Source organism: Sus scrofa, chromosome 2, assembly GCF_000003025.6.
Source record: "Sus scrofa isolate TJ Tabasco breed Duroc chromosome 2, Sscrofa11.1, whole genome shotgun sequence".
NCBI classification, from domain to species: Eukaryota; Metazoa; Chordata; class Mammalia; order Artiodactyla; family Suidae; genus Sus; species Sus scrofa.
In genome coordinates, this window is record NC_010444.4 from 87,935,655 (window position 1) to 87,954,409 (window position 18,755).

Below are 18,755 nucleotides of genomic sequence, written 5' to 3' on the forward strand. Positions count from 1 at the left end.
AGACAAAAAAAAAAAAAATTTTAATTTTTTAAAAAGAAACTTCCACAATTTTTTTACTAAGAGAATCAAAATTCCACCTCTTTATCCTTCAGTTCACAGAAAGAGAACCAAAGCAGCACAACCTGCGGAGGCAGCATAGGGGTGAGGTGAAATAAGAAGAGTGATTGTCACTTTTATTTTTAACCAAGTTGCTATCTACCATTCCTCATCCCCAATCAGGTTCAGTATTTAATACTTTCATTTATAGGTGATAGAAACTTTACTCGATCTATTTCTCTGCTATTGTGTAGGATGCATGCCCCGTTAATATTCTTTTCAGAGCTTTTATTGCCATACAAAACACCGTAACCTCTAGTCATTCTTATACCCTTTGATTAAAAAAAAAAAAAATTTCCATTGCCAAGGGGTAGCGGGAAGGCAGTGTGACCGACTGGGAGTTTGGGGTTAACAGATGCAAACTCTTACATTTAGAATGGGAGTTCCTGTCGTGGCTCAGTGGTTAACGAATCCGACTAGGAACCATGAGGTTGCAGGTTCGATCCCTGGACTTGTTCTGTGGGTTATGGATCCAGCATTGCTGTGAGCTGTGGTATAGGTCACAGACATGGCTCAGATCCCACGCTGCTGTGGCTGTGGTGTAGACCGGTGGCTACAGCTCTGATTAGACCCCTAGCCTGGGAACTTCCATATGCCGCGGGAAGGGGCCCTAGAAAAGGCAAAAAGACAAAAAAAACAAAACAAAACAAAAGAAAAAAGAATGAATAAGCAATGAGTTCCTCCTGGACAGCACAGGGAGCTATATCGAGTCTCTTAGGATAGACCATGATGGAAGATAATATAAGATAAGGGAATTTATATATATATATAGATATATATATATATGAATGACAGGGTCACTTTGCTTTACAGCAGAAATTGGCACAACATTGTAAATCAATAATAAAAAATTTTTAAATATCTCCCTCAAAACTAAACTTAGTGGATACACTGCAATGAAATTATATGTCAACACTGCCTCCTAGTGGCATATTTCCATATTTTGCAAAAATTTTTTGAAATTCAGCCTCTCCACCAAATAAATGAATTCATTTCCAGAAATCTTGTTCACTAAAATACGAGCCTCACTCAGTACCTACATGTTTCTTTGTGTTAAGTGGACATTTCTCAATGGCAAAGGTATTTTTACAGAATGCAAGCCAGAGAGATTTTAGAGATCGAGTCCAAACTTTTTGCTTTTTAGGGCCGCGCCTGTGGCATATGGAAGGTCCCTGGCTAGGGGTCGAACTGGAGCTACAGCTGCCAGCCTACACCACAGCCACAGCAACAGCAATCCCCAACTCACTGAGCAAGGCCAGGGATCGAACCCACATCCTCATGGATACAAGTTAGATTCGTTTCCGCTGCGCCACAACGGAACTCCCTAACTCTCTTTTAAAGATGAGATTACTGGGGCAGGACACCAAGTGAAGAAGGGCTTCTTAGTCCACGGCTGCCAGCAAAGATGGCTTTAGCTTATCATTTGAAGAAGGAGAGTGGAACCAAGACAGATCATTCACAAAACCGAGTGTATCTTCCTGCCAAGTCAATGTAAACTCAAAGAATAAACTGTTTGCAATTTATGACCTTATACTTATTCACAGTGTAGTAAGGAACCTTGCCAACGCAGAGCTGTAATGGAGACAGACTGGACAGGAAGGGATCAAAAGCGTCAGTTCCCAACTTCTCCAGAAGGGGGCAGCAAGTCACCAGCTGGGAAGGCCAGAGACGCTCTATTTTGCTTTGAACTTCAGCAAGACCATCTGAACAAACTGTAACATTAAATGGCAGAAATATCTGTAGCTCTCTTTCTTTGGACCAGTTTTTCCCTAAGATACATGGATCTTTGAATCACATCCTGAACAACTCAGCCAGCAACAAAAGCCTTATCTGTCTCCAACCAGATCCTGTTTGGGGTTTTTTATTGTTTTTTGTTTTTCTTTCCCAGAGATCATTTTCCCCAGCTTTGAGCACATGGGCCAGCTGAGTGCATTTCCGGAATAGCCTCCCTGTTAGTAACATCCCCTCAGCCAGTCCGGAACCTTCCATGTGTTACTTGCCAGGCAGACAATCCTGATGCTCGCACAGTCCAGGAGGAAGGAGTCCATGTGAAGAGAGAAAAACAGAGGAGCCCAAGAAACCGTCTGATAGCGTGTTCAACTGCAGTGAGAGACACCCAGGCCCCGTGTTTCTAAACAGCTTCAGGAACAAATGCAGGGTTGGTGTTTGAACAGAAAATGACTGAAAGGCGGCCAAACACAGAGCCTTCGCACAGATGGTGACAGGAAGGGCAGGGTCATTTGGCAAAAACTGGTGGGAGTGAGGGGAAAAGAGCAGCCAGAAAACGCTTCCCGTTTTCAAGCAGCTGGAGGCATTCTGTTGGCCTTAGATGGACGACAAAAGAAGGGATGGGAGGTGAGAGAGACACATGTCAGCATCTGTGCTGCTGTGAGCTTCAGAAATCATGCCCAACCATTCGAGCACAGCCAGACACAAGAGGTTAATTTACATGCCGCCAAATTCTACACACCATCATTTTTATCTCAGGGTTTGACTGAGAGAGGTGCTCTTATGTAAATTTTTACAGGAAGTATGTTTTCCGGGGAAACATGCAGCACGCTTTTAACAGAAATTGATTTGGCCCGATGTCTCAAATATTTTTTGCATCATCCCATAGAGGCAAACTGCTAATGTACCGAGTAAAATTATTCCTATTTGTTCCTTCAAGCAGGTTCAGCGAGACCCTCTATTTGGCCCCATTTTGCGGGTTTATTTATTTATTTTTTTGTCTTTTTGCCTTTTGTAGGGCTGCTCCTGCAGCATATGGAGGTTCCCAGGCTAGGGGTCAAATTGGAGCTGTAGCTGCCGACCCACGCCAGAACCACAGCAACGCGGGACTCAAGCAGCGTCTGCGACCCACACCACAGCTCAGGGCAATGCCGGATCCTTAACCCACTGAGCAAGGCCAGGGATCTAACCCACAACCTCATGGTTCCTAGTCAGATTCGTTAACCACTGAGCCTCAACGGGAACTCCTTGAGGGTTTTTTTGTTCCAATTTACTACATGGCCTTGAAAGGAAAAGGCTGAGTGTCTTTGGAAACAGTTCAAACTTTCCCCCCAGGTCAGCCTGGCCATCATCCTGCCAATTACTTTGACTTAATGACATTTTAGTGTTCTTTGCAAAAGTTAATGCCTCAACACATGAACAGGCTTAGTGGAACGCAGCCATCGTCCCCCAAAACCCTAGTGCAACATTGTAGAAAAAGCCATGAATGAATTGAGAAAAAGCAATGAATGAATTTCGAATCAGGAATTTGGGGTGCAAAGCTTGTCCCTACCTCACTTTGCAATGTTGGATACCTCACCCCGCTTCTCTGAGCTTCGATTTGCTCATCTGGAAGATAACAAAATCTCTAAGACCTTGCTTAAAAAACTTCACAATTTTATGTGTTTCTAACTGGACGGTGCACAGGAGCATTAGCCACCTCATTGTCAACAAATATTTACCAAGTGCCACCGGTAGTATGTTTCCAGAAGACTTCATAGTTTATTCATTATTCCCCTGGCTACACTGACAGCAGACTCAAACAAATAACACTGTCCAGAGGGCAGGGAAAACGTTATTAGGCTAGACTCAGCGTGGCACTGGGAAGGGAAATTCATTCTTCCCCACAGGTACTGTATCCTAGGGAGACTTGGGCCTGTGGTTTTTCATATTATAAACTACCTCCGTTCTCAGGACTCAAGAGTTCTTTGCAGGCTTGCATAAGCATAAGCTTTGGAAGTTCTAGAATCCATCCAGTGGGTACTTCTGGTATGGAGGTCTTCGGCTCCTTAAGAAGGAGAGAACAGTCTGCTCCCTGTTATAAGGTGCTGGAGTTTGGGAGCTAGACGTCTCAGAATCTTTTCCTTCCATAACACCATCCCCGGAAGCTTGATGATGGCCAGATTTATCCCTCCAGCCTGGACCACCCCAAGAACGTGCACTTGACCTCACCCTGACCTTTCGATCCAAGCCAGTCCCTGTCGTGGATCTCAGGCAGAGTTCTCCCAATCTGGGCCTCGTCTGCCTGGGTTCTGGTCACCAGAGACCCCTTCCTTGACAGTTCCCATGTCCCTCTATAGTGGCTAGGGCTGCTCAGGGCCAGCTATGCCATCCGGGAGCAGTGCCCCCAGCCTGCACAGATCAGTATGGGACCCAGTCCTGGCTTCTTCCCTTCCGGATGTTCAGTGACCCTTCACACCTCCTTTCCATGTCCCCTACTTCCACCCCCGTCTGGCATCAACCAAGTGCCCCAAGCAGCCCTGGGACCCTTGTTGGCCTTGGTTCCAGGGGGAGCACCTGGTGACAGGAGCCTCCCACTGGCCGGTGCAGTGCTTCTGTCCTGGAATCAGGCGAGACCGGGTTGCTCAGTACGGAGCTGACTTTGTCTGATGCACGCCAGACAGAGGTCAAGTTCAGGGCTCTGGGCCACCAAAAGTCCACTGTCAACCTTTGCTTTGAGCATCCTCTGGGAGCCCACATAGGTTCTTCTCTGGAGCAGTTCTGGCCTCAGCTGCCCATAGGTCACAGCCCCAGAGGGCAACAGTGGGGCAACAGGTGATTCTTTTTTCTTTTTAGGGCCCCACCCGTAGTACATGGACATTCCCAGGCTAGGGGTCGAATTGAAGCCAGAGCTGCCAGCCTACGCCACAGCCACAGCCACATCAGCTCTGAGACGCATCTGTGACCAATGCCGCAGCTCACGGCAATACCAGATCCTTAACCCACTGAGTGAGGCCAGGGATCAAACCTGCATCCTCAGACTCTACCTTGTCAGGTTCTTAATCTGCTGAGCCACAACAGGAACTCTGCAACAGGTGACCTTCGCCCTGAGCCTCCTTCCTCAAACTTGGTGACTTCCTGACCTCTGACGGTCACCCCACCCCCTCCACAGGTTCCAACACTCAAGTCAGGCCCCCTCCAGGGGTGGCCGTGTCTTATTCTCTGAAGACTTTCCAGACATTGCTCCACCATGTCAACAGGGGATGCCTATCCTTGAACTCTGGCCTCTGCTGGATATGGCCCCATCCTGGCCTCCCAGGTTGGTATCGAGTCATGCCAGAGGGATGGATATCCCTGAGTGAATGAAACTTCTTCCAGCACTGCGTCCTGGTGATGTCAGCAAGTTCAACGCTGACATCCTATTCTAGGAAGGTGGCCTGTGGGGCACACTGACATTGTAACCTTCCCTGTGTGTAAATGTGCTGGGTGGGGCACACTGACGTTGTAACCTTCCCGACAGCAAATTTACCATCAAAGGAATGATCACTCCATGTTTCCACATAAGTAATGCACTTGAGGGAGTTCCCGTTGTGGCTCAGTGGTTAACGAATCCGACTAGGAACCATGAGGATGCGGGTTCGATCCCTGGCCTTGCTCAGTGGGTTAACGATCCCTGAGCTGTGGTGTAGGTTGCAGACGCGGCTCAGATCCTGTGTGGCTGTGGCTGTGGCTGTGGCGTAGGCCGGTGGCTACAGCTCCGATTAGACCCCTAGCCTGGGAACCTCCATATGCTGCAGGAGCAGCCCTAGAAAAGGCAAAAAGATAAAATAAAAATAAGTCATGCACTTGCCGTCCGCAAAGCACAGCGGTCACCTCTGAGAGTCGCAGAAGCCCATATCCACAGGCTGCACTGTGGATGACGCAGTGTCGGGAGCGCTGATGTCACGGACATTAAATACATGGTAGCAGGGAGCCCCAGAGAAACAAGCCCTTATGGTTTCAACACAAACAGTTTCCAAAGAACCCCGGCATTGACAGTGAGAATAGCGTGGCTATCTTTATCTCTCAGTGGGAGTTATGAGAGGGGTACATCTGCCAATAAAGACTAAGAAGAGATGGTTCCTGCTCCGTAGCAGGGAGGGACAGTCATCTTCACGTGCACCAACTGGACGAGGGGCAAACACAGAAGTACCTCTTTTCAACACGCTGTTCTGATTCACATGGCGGATCACCACGACTCACGTGAGCCCATGAATTTTTAAATACATTTTTAATCAAGTACATGTATTCTATCAAATAGCTTATATAGACACTGTGATTGTTTTCGTCCCATCGAAATTTTTCCCAGCTCCCTTCATGCCCTAACAACAGCACACATGACTCTGAAGATAAGGTCCAGATCTTCTCTTGTCCCCCTAAACTTGCCATCCCCTCCCCCCAGTATCTTCCATCTTAGAAAATGGTACCTGCAATGTTTCAGTTGCTCAAGCCAAAATCATGGAGGCATCCTTGGTTCTTCTTTCTCGCAGGCCCACTTGCCATCCAGCAACAAAGCCTGTCAGATCTACCTTCAAAATAGGTCTGCTTTTCACTTCCTTCCTACCATGACCACCCTGAACCAAGTCACCATGCTCTCACCTAGACTGTCACACAATTAAGTTTCTTTACCAGTCTCTCTGCCTCCCTCCGGAGGCTCCCTCCGATCTGGTCTCCCAAGGGGATTCTGGATGCTTCTTTTTAAAACAAAGTAGATCGCATCACTATTTGTTTCAAAACATTCCATGTGCTTCCTGTCACACACACGGAGTCTTGCCTCTCAGGTACCCTTTCCTGGAGAAACAGGCTGCCCAGCTGTGAGTTACTATGACCACAGCATGAAGCTCCTTCAAGGGCAAAGCTATAGAGGACATCTTTGTTCCAGGTCACACCTTTCCCAGGACAGCCTCCACCTGGTATCTGAGCCATGCGAGGGTATGAAAGCCTGGCATGTTGGCCGGTCAAAGGACAACTTTGGTCAAAGGGCAATGTTCTCTCCAGAACTCACCGTCAGGTGGATCAAGGCATTTGGGGAACTGCATCGCAATTCAGTTTCGACCTCTGCCCCATCTTCTCCCCCTCTTTCTCCGTGGTCAGACCTGCATTGCTGTCTGAAGTTTCTGCCTGTCCCTCCTGCTCCTTCCCCACTTGAACTTCTACAAGGATTTCCACCTGGCCCCTGCCACCGAATCTTGCATTTCACTGTCATTGGCATCCAATTCCCAGAGGACCCCAAACTGACTCCTTTCCCTCACCACCCCAAGTAAAATTGCAATGCACCCTCCTCTACTCACTCTACTCTCCCTTACTCTGCTTTCTTTTTTCTTTTTCTAAATGGCTGTACCCGAGGCATATGGAAGTTCCCTGGCCAGGGACTGAATCTGAGCCTCAGCAGTGCTGGATCCCTTAACTCACTGTGCAGGGCCAGGATTGAGCCTGCACCACCGCAGCTACCCAAGCCACTGCAGTTGGATTCTTAACCCATTGCACCAGGAACTCCTCTGTGTATTTTTCCCAATAACAATTGCCATACATTCTTTGTCAAAAAAAAGAATTATTTTTTCATTGTCTTGCTGCAAATTGGAATATAAGCTCCTAAGGGCAGAGACTTGGCTTGGTTCACTTTCATATCCACATGCCTAGAATAATGCCTTGGATGTAGAAAGAGTTCAATAAATACCAAATGAATGAGAACACCTATGCACAATTGGGAGATTCCAGCTAGAAAGAAGGCAACTTGAAGAGCTGCAAAAATACTGCACTTTTTTTTTTTTTTTTTTTTTTTTTTTTTTTTTTGGTCTTTTTGCTATTTCTTTGGGCTGCTCCCGTGGCATATGGAAGTTCCCAGGCTAGGGGTCCAATCAGAGCTGTAGCTGCTGGCCTATGCCAGAGCCACAGCAACGAGGGATCCGAGCCTCGTCTGCAACCTACACCACAGCTCACGGCAACGCCGGATTGTTAACCCACTGAGCAAGGGCAGGGACCAAACCCGCAACCTCATGGTTCCTAGTCCGATTGGTTCACCACTGCGCCATGACAAGAACTCCAAATACTGCACTTTCTTCTGTCAGACATACAGAGAAAATTTTAGGAGCTGAAAATCTTTGTCACTTGTCACTTCCAAATTTCCCAAGGGCCCAGATTCCCATCTTCTTTTTTCTTTCATGCACACATTAATGCTGCTTCAAATATTTATTGAGCACCGTCTATCCTCCACCCTGTGATATAAGTCCTCTGAGGACAAGGACCTTGTTTGTTTTGCTCCAGGCTCTAGCTCTAGTGCCTACAAAGGGGCCTTGCACATAAATGGGCTTGACAAATACGTATCAAATGATTAGGTGGAAAAGTATAAAAAAATGATGCTTCACTCTTTATGGTAGCCAAGACATGGAAGCAACCTAAGTGCCCATCAACAGATGAATGGATAAAGAAGATGTGATATACACACATACACACATATACATATATACACATATATATGGAATATATATATTCCATTATACATACATATATAGGTATAGTCTATACATACCTATGTATATTCCATATATAGATATATACAATGGAATATTATTCAGTCATAAAAAAAATGAAACAAAGCCATTTGCAGCAACAGGGTAGACCTCGAGATTACTATACTAAGTGAAGTCAGATGGAGAAAGACAAATATCATGTGATATCACATATGTGGAATCTAAAGAAGTTATATAAGCAAACCTATTTACAAAACAGAAATAGACTCACAGCCATAGAATACAAGCTTATGGCTCCCAAAGGGGAGAGTGGTGTGGGGGAGGGGAGAGATAAATTAGGAGTTTGGGATTAACAGATGCACACTACTGTATATAAAATAGATAAAGTCCTACTATATAGCACAGGGAACTATACTCAATATCTTAGAATAACCTATAATGGAAAAGAATCTGAAAAAGAATACACATGTATATGTACAACTGAATCGCTTTGCCATGCACCCAAAACTAACACAATATTTTAACTTAAATACATTTCAATTTTTGAAAAATGGTTAAGAAAAAGAAAGACGATGCTTCAACAGAGACAGAAAGAACAACTAGTACGTGGGGTGGGGAGAGTGAAGCAGCCCCAAGGGGCAAGCTTTGGCAAAGAAGTGGATTATGTCTCCCAGGGGCCCCAACATCAAAAATCTTCAGATCTGGGTGACAGAATATGGGATTTATTGTACCATTCTCTTTACTTCTGTATTCTGGAATTTTTCATACTAAAAAAAAAAAATTAAGGAAACAAAATCTTAAGCTGAGTAGGTCATATAAATGTAGAAAGCAGCCCCTTTTTAAGCCCGAAGGTGGGACCTGGGGATAAACTGGAGACAGCAGGTTCCACACGAAGACATTCAGGTTCCATTTTTCCCCCAAACTCGGTGTGCTAGGAACAAAATGAGCCAGAATTCAGCCAATTTGTGGCCGCTGCACAGCACAGGCTAAGTCATGATCCTCAACAATCTTATTTACTCAATTCTAAAAACGTTTCCAAGAAATTCCCAACCATCTTGGAAATCAACCCTCCATAATATTGAAATCTAGGCTCTTTTCCAAGACCTTACTTGTGCTACAGCTCTGTCTAGGGCACACTGTTCATTTCCCTACGGGAAAATCATAGAAAATATGTCTTGGTGTCTGCCCCCAGGTCCTGGCACAGAGCTCCTGAAACCCTGTCATTTCCTAAGTGAAAAGAGCACCAGGAGCCTCTTATAGTCTTTCGAGGCCAATCTGAGTGGGTTCCTGGATGTGAGCTGGTCACCAAAAAAACAAGCCTTGATTAGAAGCGTGGGATTTTCAGCCCCATCTCTCCAGAGAGGGGAGAGGGGCTGAAAATGGAGTTAATAACCAATCACACCCATGGGAGGAAACCCCCGTAAAACCCCAATAGGAGGGGGTTTGGGGAGCTTCCAAGTTAACACATCTATATGGGGGGTGGGGGGGGTGGATGTCCCCAACTCCATGGGGTCAGGAGCTCCTGCACTTGGGACCCTTCCAGACCCCACCCTGAGTGTCTCTTCATCTGTCTGTTCACCTGTATCCTTCCTTTATCATATCTGTCACAAACTGGTAAACATTTTCTCCTCAGTTCTGTGAGCTGTACTAGCAAATTAAACCCAAGGACGTGGAACCATAGGAACCTCTGATTTAAAGCTGATCCATTGAAAGCACTGGACCTGTGATTGGCATTGGAAGACAGGGGTGGGGGCAGTCTTGCAGGACAGAGAATCCTTAAGCAATGGGCTCTGACACTATCTCCAGGTAGCTAGTGCCAGGATCATTCACTCCCAGCTGTCTTCACAGAGAATTGCTTGGTATGGGGGAAAAAAAAAAAAAGCCTCCACATACTTAGTGACCAGAAGCGAAGTGTTTCATGTGAGAAGTAAAGGAGACATGGTAAAGAAAACTCATAGGGTCAAAACTGAGTTTTTCTAAACAGCTACCTTCTTCCAGACTCCCTGGAGATGATGGGAGGGGGTCGTTTCAACTCCTCCTGGACTCCCCACTGCAACATCCAAGCATCACTCTCCCACCCCTTCTTCGAGGTTCAGGTCATCCTCCGACCCACCCTCTCTCCGTCCGTGTTCCATCAATCTTTTTTTTTTTTTTTTTTTTTTTTTGGTCTTTTTAGTGCCACACTTGCAGCATATGGAGGCTTCCAGGCTAGGGGTCTAATTGGAGCTGTAGCCACCCGCCTACACCAGAGCCACAGCAACACCAGTTCCGAGCCACATCTACGACCTACACCACAGCTCAGAGCAATGTCAGATCCTTAGCCCACTGAGCAAGGCCAGGGATTGAACCTGCATTTTTATGGATGCTAGTCAGATTCGTTTCCGCTGCGCCATGACAGGAACTCCCTCCATCAATCTTCTACTCCAAGTCCCCTCCACCACGGTCAGCAAGGGCTCACACTCCTCCTCACCGGCTCTTCCTCTACCACCTCAGCCTCCTGCCAGTATCCCGGAAAATGGCAACCAGCCACAAAGGCGACCCCCAGCCACTGCCCCATCCGACCAGCCACGTCGCCACCCTCAAGGTTCACTTCAGCACAACTACTCTAAACCATGCCTGGAACCCTCCTTTACCTTCAATCCTCCGAGCAGCCTCCCTCCTGAACACAGGTCTCAGTCAAGCCAGCTCCAACTGGGATCTCCGGTACCTTGAACATTCATTTTCTTTTCACTTCTTTTCCTTTCGTTCGGCCGTGTTTTGCAACCTCAGCTAAATATTAGAAACACCTGGGAAGTTTTGCGGCTCAGGATGACTCCTCTGCCTTAACCAATGACGTCGGATGCTTTGGGGAGGGACAGCGTTAGTTTGAAAGCTTTTCCAGCTGATTCCTATGAGCAGCCCAGGCGAAGGACCACTCAGGGGCTCCACAACCTGAGCCTCGTGGCTCGTCACCTTAACTACTTTCCCACCTGCACCCGCACATTCTCATTCTCGTCTTCTCTGCCACGTGCCCCCTGAAATGCTCAGCTCTGGAGCAATCCCACTGCACATTTTGTCTATTCTTAGGCTCTGCTGAAGGAAAATCACAAAGCCTTCCACTTTCTCCCGAGAGAAAACAACTTGGTCCAGGGTTTCTCAGGAGTTTCATGTAAAGCACTAACATGGTGGGAGTTGAAGAATCCTTTGGAACACACATTGACTTCTTTAGGCAATAGTCTTACCAAATGCATGTCATTGGGAAAAGTTACAAATGTATGAATAAGACCAGTTGCAACTAACAGAAACTTCCTTGAGGTAGAGCAGCAGGATGGTGTCTGTTTCCAATTGAGAGCTAGTCCTGCCGCTTGTGTTAGCAGAATAATGCAGAGAGCACAGCAGAGTCAGTGCTGAATTAAGAAACGTTAGCAAGTGCTCAGAGCTGGGATAAAGAGGGACTGGCGGCTAACTAGAGACTCCTGTACTCTCGGGGGCTGCAGAGACTAAGCTGGTTTACCAGGTTCTATCATTAAAAGGTCTAAGAAGAGGACTCCTCCTTTGAGGGGGAAAGACAAGGTTTGATAAGAGACCCTGGTCTCAAAATTGGCCTCCTCTCCAAAGCTGAGGGAAGCGAACTCAACAGAACCCCAGACCAAGGTGGTGGGTGTCTGGAAGAAAGAGAAGCCAAACAACTCGGTCCCTGGTTGCAGCACTGGTCTTGCTAATCTACCTCAAGTACCAGCGGCGGAATGAACACTGAGGCCCAGGGTGTGATGCTGGGATCAGAGAGAGAGAGGACAATGGACGCCTAGCAGGTACGCCCAGTTCCTCACAGGTCAAGCACCAGCCTACTCACCTCTTTCTCGCCTCCAGCGTTGCGACCACAGAAGGTGCATAAGATGGGAGGGGGCAGGATTGTCAAGGACCACGGAGGCAGGAAGCCGAGGGGCTCTGGGCTCTGGGGAAAGCGGTCAGAGGGCTGCAGGCCTGGCGTCACAACATCTCTCAAAGGCTTCTTTCTGGAATTGTTTGGGCCCAAATCCCTTAAGCACCTCCACCTATGTCTCAGAGAAAATGAGCTCCACCTGGAGTGCAGGTGGCATCGTCACCTCGGGAGACACCACTGTCCCTTCCCTGCTCCCTCTCTCCACACTGGAAGCCTCCAGCACGGAAGAAGGTGGGCTTTTGTGAGAGAAGAGTGTCTCCCCCTCCATCATTCACATGTACAAACCCACAAATTCACACACAAGTCCCGACAAGGCCATGAGCCTCAGGTGTGCTGAGAGGAGGGGGAGAGCTTTGAATCAAACTTGAAGTTTTTTTTTAACTTTTTATTTCAGTGTATTTATTTATTTATGTATTTTTGCTTTTTAGGGTCGCACCTGCGGCATATGGAGGTTCCCAGGCTAGGGGTCATATCGGAGCTGCAGCTACTAGCCAGAGGTTGAACCTCATGGATGCTAGTCAGGTTCATTAGCCGCTGAGCCATGAAGGAAATGCCTTTTTAAACTTTTAAATTATACTTGATTTACAATGCTTTGTCGATTTGTTCTGTACAGCAAAGTGATCCAGTTATATTCATGTATACATTCTTTTTCTCGTATTATCTTCCATCATAGTCTCTCCCAAGAGACTGGATAGAGTTCCCTTGTGCTAGACAGTAGGATCTCATTGCTTATCCTTCTAAATGTAATATTTTGCATCTAGTAATGAATCTGTGCAGAAAGAATCTGATTGGCAGTTTGGATTCTGTGTTCTCTTCTGATCCAATCAGCCGTGGCTGGAGTTGAGTCATCTAACCAACTAATGGCTGTCAGTTAGCCACCCTGCGGATAAGGGGTCTAAGATGGGCAGAGATGCGGTGAGTGTGGCTGACACCTCAAAGGTTGTCCTCCACAGTTGCTTTTCTTCCTGACTGGAAGCTGGGAGACATGAAAATCCTGAGCTTCTGAGAGGCTAAGGGATGTTGCAGGTAGGGAGGAAGGAATACACACGCAACAGAGAAAGGGAACTAAGACACACCCCCTGTCTGAATAGAACCAGCCCTAAACGCAGCCTTGAGCCAGCTTAGTCCTACTTGGTTAGTTTCCTTCCTGTAATCTCCACAATTTTCACTGCAAGTTTCATGGTTCATTATTTACTTTATGTATACGGTCCCACAGAAATCATCTTTGGCTAATCTATTACCAGAACAACATATTACTGTATCACAAATGAGAAGAGAGACAAAAAAAAAAAAAAAAACCAAAAACGCAGGGACAATAAAACATCCGAAGGAACATTGAGAAAGTTAGAAAAATTTTTAAATGACTGCGAAGACACATGAAAAAATGTGAAAAAACAAAGCATAAATACCTTAAGGGGATAGGACAAGAAACCAGAATTCTGTCTGTCACATGCCTAGAAAATGAGGGTGATACATACACATCAGGAAACACATGTATTATTACAGAAAAATGTCTCCAGGTGACCGCCTGGAGGTATTCACCTGTCGGAAGCATGTGACTGTCAGGATGAATCAGAGCAGTGGAAATTAACCAGTGGGTACACTGTAGGCAGAAATATGTTTTAGAGAGAAACACTGTAGCCTTGGATTTGTGGGCAGGAGTAGGCCTGCTGAGAATGAAAAACAGAGCTAGGAAGGAGAACAAAACAAACTCCTAATTCTTCTCTTGCACCCAATTCAGTAGCTGGACTTAAATTTTCCAACAGGACAAGAGATGGGAAGTACCAACAACACCTCAAGTAGTAACATAAACCAGAGAATGGTTTAGAAGAAATTTTTTGCGTGAAAAGACATATAATTAGAAGTGATGACATTTATTTTAAAGGAGACATTATTTCTTCAAACACCACTGGGACCAGATTAATGGAACCAGGTAGAGTAATTAATTAATAAGCCCATTCTTCAGGTCCTAGGCTTTATTTACATTTCCAAAATTTTATAACCTAATATCCTATTTAATGCTTAAGAGCAAGGAATAGGATTGAGGTCAATGTAATGAGTACAGCAAAATAAAGCTGAAGCAATACAGGGTGTGGATCCCAGCAATGCTGTTTTGCAGTAAGGCCCACAATCTCAGACATCACTTCTCTAACTTCCAACACTCCCATCGACACACTGTGGGTATTGTTTCTGGAGAGATTCATCAGAGCAGTGAAAGTAGAGGCAGGAAGAGGGAAGCCAACAGAAAGGGATCCTGGGAAAGACCCTGGAGCTGGAACTTGAACCACTCAGCTTAGAAAGGGGAAAAACTGGAGTTCCCATCTTGGCTCAGCAGTTAATGAATCTGACTAGCATCCATGAGGACCCAGGTTCGATCCCTGGCCTCGCTTAGCAGGCTAAGGATCCAGCGTTGCCATGAGCTGTGGTGAAGGTCAAAGATGTGGCTCAGATCTGGCATTGCTGTGGCTGTGGCTGGCAGCTGTAGCTCCAATTCCACCCCTAGCCTGGAAACTTCCATATGCCAAGGGTGCGGCCCTAAAAAGCAAAAAAAAAAGACAGATAAAAAGAAAGAATGGGGAAGAATTGCCCCCTTAGTACCGCCGTACCAGCCCTTAAACTGACGCAAGATGAATGCTCAGACAGTAATGTCCTTCATGGTACTTTGAACTCTCATCTCAGCAAGACAGGATATCATTGGTTTTCTGTTCCTACCTAGGAATTCTTAAAAGTGTGAAATGCTTTTTCCACTAGATCCACATATTTCTAGGGAATCTTTGGATTTCCTGGAACCATTTAGCATCATTTTGTACAATTTGTTTTGTAGAAAAGGAGCCTACCACCATTCTTACCCCAACAGATTCTGCCAGAAAAAAAAAAATTGATGGAAAAATATTTAAAAACAGAAATCTTTCTAAAAGTGAGAGCTATGACTTCATTGAATAGATAGAATGGAGAAAGAAACATTTTAAAAGGCATTTAGGGAGTTCCTGTTGTAGCGAAGTGGAAACGAATCCGAATGGTATCCATGAGGATTTTGGGTTTGATCCCTGGCTTCACTCAGTGAGCCAGGGATCCAGCATTGCCCTGAGCTTTGGTCTTAAGTCGAAGACTTGGCTCGGATCCTGTGTTGCAGTGGCCGTGGTGTAGGCCAGCAGCTGCAGATCCGATTCGACCCCTAGCCTGGGGACTTCCACATGCTGTGCGTTTGGCCCTAAAAAGCAAAAAAGAAAAAAGATGAAAAAGGTATTTATTATTAGAGTATTCTAAATATTGTAAAGAAAACTGTACCTTTGAGAGTAACCTATTCTGCTCACAATGTAATTCTCTTGTTTACAGATAGAGGGCATACTAAAATGTTTATTATTTTCTGTTTGTTAACTCAGTAACATCTACTTAGTATCTGCCCCTAAGTGCAGACACTGTGCCAGGTGCTGGGGTGGAGGAGGGAATAAAAATAGTGATAAAAATAACTATCACTTCCTGTTTATTGCGTGACCATCTCCTTGAGCCCCACAATAACGCTAGGAATGAGACATTATTATTTACATTTTCCAGAAAGGACACTGAGGCTTGTCTAAAACTACCTAAACCGAGAAGAATGGAGCAAGAGTTAAGCCAGAGGTGGCCCCAGTGTCGCCTGCTCTTAATCATCATGTGAATGCCTTCCTGCAGTATGCTAACTGGTTTAAAATTAATTTCAAAATCTCCAGCTGCCAGTATATTCTTGGCACATGGTGGATTCTTCATAAATATTTTCTAAATAAATTGAACATGAATCACCAAATTTGTGTTTTAATTTCAGTTTGTTTTCATAAGAGCGTGTTACCTTCTTATTCTGTTTGGTAGATGTGACTATAAATAATCATAATCTTACCAACTGCTTGTAAATATTGCGTTGATGACCCTTAAGATTCTTGCTACAGTTGTCAGTAGTGAGGCTCGAGGATAAGTAAATTCCCCTCATGGCTCAGCGGGTTAAGAACCCAACTAGTATCTGTGAGGATGCAGGTTCTATCCCTGGCCCCACTCAGTGGGTTAAGAATCCAGTGCTGCTGTGAGCTGTGGTGTAGGTCACGGATGAGGCTCGTTTCCTGCATTGCTGTGGCTGTGGCATAGACTGGCAGCTGCAGTTCAAATCAACCCCTACTCTGGGAACCTCCATATGCCAGAGGTGCAGCCCTAAAAAGAAAATGAATGAATTAATTAACTAATTCTGAGACTAAATTTCAGATTTTGGAAGTTTATATGGTGTAATGCCAGAGCCTAATATTCCTTTCCCTCTATGGATTATTTATATTTTGGTCTTGACTGAAGTTGCTGGAGCTTTACAAGCTAATTTAAATTGAGCATTTTTTTTCTTTTGGGGCCACACCTACAACATGGGGAAATTCCCAGGTCAGGAGTCAAAGCCATGCCATAGCAGTAACCCCAGCGGCTGCAGTGACCATGCTGGATCCTTAATCTGCTGAGCCACAAGGGAATTCATAGCATTTTTTAGAAACAAAAAACATTAATTGCTATAAGAGAGCAGGACTAGAAAGTGGGTATGGCATAAGGGTCGCATACCAGGGTGCTGTGGGCTAGTGGTATGGCTACTGAAAAGAACACCTCGGATTCTGCTTCTGAAATACATTTAGAATGAATGGTCTTCCACCTGTGATGTGACACTAAGACTTTCCTCTTCTGTACACAGACAGAGATCGTTTAAAGGAAATCAATTTCAGATCCTTACCTTGTGTTTGAAAGGACTGTTTTATACAATGACTCTGCCTGAAAACACATCTAAAGTCTTAAGTGTTTGTGGGTTCTTCCTCCACCTTTCCTCCAACAATCACTCCTGCCCCCAATTTTTTATAAAGTACACCTTTCTCTCATTCCAAAACCCTCTAGATTGCATTGTAAAATCTGAAACTGTCCTAAGAATTCAAACCATCTGAAGCACGAAATAGAGGGAGAGTCCTAATTACTTGTGTTGAGAAAGTAAATGACTTTGATGGTTGATTAATTGTTTTGCAAGTCAAGTAGTTCCTAATTCTTTGCTATCAATGTAACTGAAATAGGGCACGTTAGTTATTAGGGCATTAATAATAACTCCTGATGATATATCGTTATATAATTTCTGATGTAAAACTTGGAAAGAATCCAGGGAATTGAGTGATGGTGCTGTAACAAAATATTCTTCTTTCCCATCCGCTTATTTATTTGAATAAGGTTTCTCAAAACTTAACATCTATAAAACAATAAGCAGGCATAGAATTAATGCTAACCTCTCCTTCATGCTAGCAACAAATAACATTCAACTATTCATACCGTAACTGGTTGAAAAAATAGTTCAACCCGTCTAATTAAGAAATGTATTTCTTTCATGGACTTGGAAAACAGACTTGTGGTTGCCAAGGGGGAGAGAGAGGGGGTGGGATGGACTGGGAATTTGGGGTTAATAGATGCAAACTATTGCATTTGGAGTGGATAAGCAATGAGATCCTGCTCTGTAGCACGGGAAACTATATCCAGTCACTTGTGATGGAACATGATGGAGGATAATGTGAGAAAAAGCATATACACACACACACACACACACACACATATATATACACACGCACATGTGTGACTGGGTCACTTTGCTGTACAATAGAAAATTGAAAGAACACTGTAAACCAACTATAATGGAAAAAATTAAAATTGAAAAAAAGAAATGTATTTCCAATAACATTTTACTTCATAATTACATATCAAAAATTTTCACATATTTATATTTTTATAATCTACAATAATAACTCGGACTAAAAGAAATGTTAACTATTTTGAGCTTGTTATCACAAAAAATTTACAAATTTAAAATCAAATATATATATACATATTTTTGTTGTAGGAAAGTTGGATGGGTCTAGTCACCGAAGACTTTCAGATAAAAATATATGCCACTGAGAGGGGGAGAAGAGTACAATGAGAACACAGATTTAAGGAAGAAAAATGAGCATTCTAATATTTTCTACTATAATATTTTTAAAGAGAGAAAGACAGGAGTAAAATCGATTTGGTATTTTGCTTCCAATGAGTACAGTTGGCTTTTTAAAGTGCCAGTTTACACTTAGAATTACATCCTTTGCAACTATTTAAACTTACAATTTAAAAAAATTAATAACTTGAAAATATGTGAGGGTGTCAACTGTCTTGCTTTGTTTTTCAATTATTTGGGGGAGACTAATCCAGCAAGAACATTTTGAAAGCTGCTGTATCAAGGATCTGAGGCCCCTCCAAACTCGAAAGAATCTGCGCCTTTATTATTTCACGACTTCTAGTCAAAGAAATGTATACACTGTGATAGCGGGTCGAAACTGCCATTTCAGAAAAGCATCCTAAATTAGCACAGTTAGTGCTCATAACTCTGTCTATGTCATCAAGCCGTTAACTAAAATGGCTCTTATGAAAAACCAACATTCATAAATTCCAACAAATTTTAGAGATTGATATTAAATCCCATTTAACCTTCCTTCACGCATTCATTCAACAACTCATCC

General features: G+C 44.5%; 1 long non-coding RNA gene across 1 annotated transcript; it reads right to left on the bottom strand.

Annotated features, from left to right (window-relative positions):
- On the bottom strand, window positions 9,026-12,506 carry LOC110259770. The gene is made up of 3 exons (XR_002342109.1): window positions 12,145-12,506; window positions 10,946-11,081; window positions 9,026-9,243 (listed from the first exon to the last, which is right to left on the bottom strand). It is a non-coding gene; the product is annotated as an uncharacterized LOC110259770 (long non-coding RNA).